A 4,433-nucleotide genomic window follows, 5' to 3' on the forward strand; every position below is an offset into this window, starting at 1 on the left:
TCAAGAAAACCATGGAAAATGGCTAGATATCAGCTCTTAAAATAAATTCTTATGAGCTATTTTTGTTGTTATCATTATATTTGTCCAAACAAATGTACCTTTAGTTGTACCAGGCATTAAAATTAACAAGAAATTAACCCTTTATCGGGCAAAGAACTATAGTTGGTAACTTCAGGTAATTTTTCGAGAAAAAAGTTGCAAATTTACTAGATTAAAGTGGCAAATCTACAAGAAAAAAAGTCACAGATTTAAGAGATTTAAAGTGGCAAATCTGCGCGAAAAAGTTGCAGATTTTAGAGAAAAAAGTGGGAAAAATGCAACTATTTTCTCCCAGATTCACCACTTTAAATCTCATAAATCTGTGCATTTTTTTCTTGTACATTTGCCACTTTAATCTCGTAAATTTTTTCTCAAAATATTATTTTCGTATGTTTTTTTACACATTCTGGCAGTATGTAATATCCTCCGATATTCCCTCGGGTTAAAATTTGGAATTTGTATTTCAATGAGTGCCCTATTAAGGGTTAATACTACTAATATTTTAATATTTTTTTCCATGACTGTATATATGTGCAACATGAACCTCTCTACCCCCAGTAAACAGGACAGTGGGGTTTTAAGTGCATACACCAGAGTAAAAGGAGGCCTGCAAATGGCTCAAGGTTGACTTACCTTTTCCTCTCTCCCCCATACTGTTTAATTTGATTTATTTTACACTAAATATAATATGTTTTTCCTCATAGCTGCCAAACTGTGTGACTGCCAGAGTGTAAATGTAGGGTATACTGCTGGCCCAGCGGACACCGTGTCACCATGACGTCAGGGCTTTTAATCCAGCTAAGTGTCTTCCTCCCTCGCGCCACAATTTGCATCAGTCTTCTATTTACATAAAAATAATCTGTGTGTCTGCATATGTGTGTGTGTGGATATTAGCTGCATGCATGAATGTACTGTATATGTGTAGGTGGGCCTGTGTGTAGGCCAGTCAGTGGATGGATTGTTTTGGTCCGTGACGGCGAGACAACAGAGGCAAACAGACTCAGTGCAGCATTATGGCACTCGGCATCAAAGTCACAATAATTTTGTTAGTGTGTGTGTGTGTGTGTGTGTGTGTGTGTGTGTGTGTGTGTGTGTGTGTGTGTTTGGGGAGCATCTTTATTTCAAAGCTTCTTTTGTTTGGCTTAAATTATGACACTGTGATGAATAATGCATGACAGAAATCTCTGAAGGTTTCATTTAACCATGAGACATCAGCTCCAGCACGACTGTGGGCTCTTACATGTATCTTCTGTTTTCTATTATTTCTCAGTGCTTTGGTGCATTGGGCTGCGTCAGAAAAACACTAAATCCTGCATCCTAAATTGTCATTGTGTGGCAGACATTTGTCCTATGAGGTGATGTGATGGCAGCCCTGCCAGCACAGTGATTACTAGCCAAAAAGTAGGTCTGACAAAGTGGAGGGCAATTTAATTTCTGCTTCACTCAGTAACATATTGCACAGTGAGATAATGACTATTTTGTTCATAGACCTTAGAGCACCCCACTCCTTTTATCTTCTTACCTACAGCAAGACACAAGATTTTTCATCATTCTCTGCAACTTTACACAACTTTTTAATAGACTCAAATGCTAATGAGGCAAAAAGACATTTGTATATACAAAAAAATGTGGCAGTTTGACAGTGGCAATTGGAAATTTTTTCTCCATCATGAAGTTTATTGTAAAGCAATGTTAAACATTTTATACTTTTTATGTTTGTGTCTGATATATTATGTAATATGGTCAAATATATATATGTTATTCATATATTTTACTTTGCTCCTCATGTTATTTTGCTCCTCACCGCCTCTTTATTTGGTGAAATTAGTAGAAGGCATATCATTTTACTTCAAAGTACTTTGTTATGCTGCTATTGAAATTTAACTTAACTTTTTTATTATGAATAATAAGTCTATTCTGGTTACAATCTACATTTTGTATCTTACTGGTATTTATGTCTTTAGTTCTGTACTGTGTAAAGCACTTTGACTTGTCTTGTTGCTGAAATGTGCTGGATAAATAAACTTGCCTTGCCCTGCCTATAATTCCCAATGGTTTATTAGATTAACCATCATGTGAGCACTAGTATTTTCAATACTTTTATGAAATTTTTTTGGCTACTGGGTCTTTCAGTTGTGGACTTGAGTCACGACTTGGACTCAAGTCAGACTCGAGTCATACATTTGATAAGTTTAGACTTGACAAAATAAAAAAGACTTGCAACTCGACTTGAAGCTTGAACACAAAGCACACGTGACTTCACTTGGACTTGAGCCTTTTGACTTTAAAAAATACTTAAGAACTTCACCAAAGCCATGCTAAAGGCTATGAAAGTGCACTACTTTTTAATGATTAAATTCAGTTGCACTTGTATTAACAATCTTGTTTTAATAAAATAAATACATATACGTAAAAAAAAAAAAAAATCATGAGTTTTGCAAATGGAATCTATCATTACCCTGTTGTTAAAATAGTGTTACATTGTCGGGGATTTAAAATTCAAACTTGGACTAGGACTTGTGACTTGCAAAACAATGACATGGTCCCACCCAGGACTGTGGAACCCTAGAATTGTTAAAATGGATAGCAATTCATTCAATTAACAAAAAAAAAAAAAAGAATAAAACGTGATGGAGCAATACTATTTTTGCTCCATCCCGTCCCTTTTTCGGCTGATTTTTCCGCTACTGCAGATAATTTTGTCAAATTGAGTATATAGTCTAGACGGAATTGTCCAAAAAGTGAAAGTGAGGAGCATTTATGGGTACAAGTCAGGAACCGGCCTACTTTACTTATTTCAAGGGTGCTGGATCCAAAAAAAATGGTTCCCAAGCGAAATTTTTAGTTTTTGACCTTCTCATTTGCATATCAAAATGGCGGCCGTTGGTCGTTGGACCATTTTCCCCTAGTTTTTTTGAAAGTAGGCAATCAAAGATAAGGAAATTAAGTTTCTGGATCTATAGACTAGGGTCAGAGCAAGGATATAGTGGAGGCTCAGTGTCTTTTTATGTGTGTATATATATATATATAAATGCAAAATACCAACTTTTAATGTGAAATTAAGCATTATTTGTGTCATTTTTTTAAGGCCGACATAAATATTCAATCAATATCACTTTTAAATGTTCCAGTTGGTATTTTGCATATATATATATATATATATATATATATTTTTTTTTTTTTTTTTTTTTGGACTCGGCACCCTTGAGATATGTAAGGTAGGCCGGTTCCCGACTTGTACCCATAATTGCTCCTCACTTCTTATAGGAGGCCTTTTTTCTGAAATCCATCTAAACTAATATTAAAATGTGCTTTCTCAACTTCTAAAATTTTGATTTGAGGGGGCAAGACATATTTAATGGGGCTCGGCCCCCTCTTGCCCCAGCGTGGAGCCGGCCTTGTAGCCTAATTAATTTGAAGTAAACTGAGAATGAAGAAGTTTAAGAGATTTAAAGTGGGAAAAAACAACTTTCTTCTCCCAGATGCACCACTTTAAATATCATAAATCTGTGCATTTTTTTCTCTCGAAGATTTGCTACTATAATCTCGTAAATTTTTTCTCAAAATATTCTTTTTGTAAGTTTTTTTACACATTCTGGCAGTATGTAATATCCTCCGATATTCTCTCGGGTTGAAATTTGGAATTTATTAAGTATTTCAATGAGTGCCCTATTAAGCCCCATGCAGATAATTTTGTCAAATTGAGTATATTAAAATGTGCTTTCTCAACTTAATAATAAAATAAAACATCCTTCATCCAGATTTCAACAAACAATCGTGTATCGTGTGTCCCTTTTTTCGGCTGATTTTTCCGCTACTGCAGATAATTTTGTCAAATTGAGTATATTAAAATGTGCTTTCTCAACTTCTAAAATTTTGATTTGAGGGGGCAAGACATTTATTTAAGGGGGCTCGGCCCCCTCTTGCCCCAGCGTAGAGCCGGCCTTGCAGCCTAATTAATTTGAAGTAAACTGAGAATGAAGAGGTTTACCCTCCATGACATCATATGACAAGATAAATGGAGGGGGGCATTGTAAAATGTGGGCTGTTACATAAAAACATTTGGGGCCCCTTGCAGTGGACAGTATGGCCCCTCTCCTGCTGTCAGTGAGCCCAGCCAGCTGCAGCCATGTTGGAAAAGCTGCTCCAGCAGCAGTCAGTGGACACCGACTACCGGGAACGGCGCTGTTGAGGACAAAAACAGACAGGGAGAGGGACTCATAACGGAGAGATACAGCCACCAAGCCGGCTCTGATACCAACGGGTCCATACATATAGAAAATACTCACTTACGGGCCGGAAAAGGTGGCCTGTGACGGAGAGTAGGTGCGGCCGGGCTGCAGGGCTGAAGCGGGTGAGTATTGATCCTTCTGGGGGGATTAAATGGGAATAGC

Source organism: Centropristis striata, chromosome 8 (genome assembly GCF_030273125.1).
Source record: "Centropristis striata isolate RG_2023a ecotype Rhode Island chromosome 8, C.striata_1.0, whole genome shotgun sequence".
Lineage (NCBI taxonomy): Eukaryota > Metazoa > Chordata > Actinopteri > Perciformes > Serranidae > Centropristis > Centropristis striata.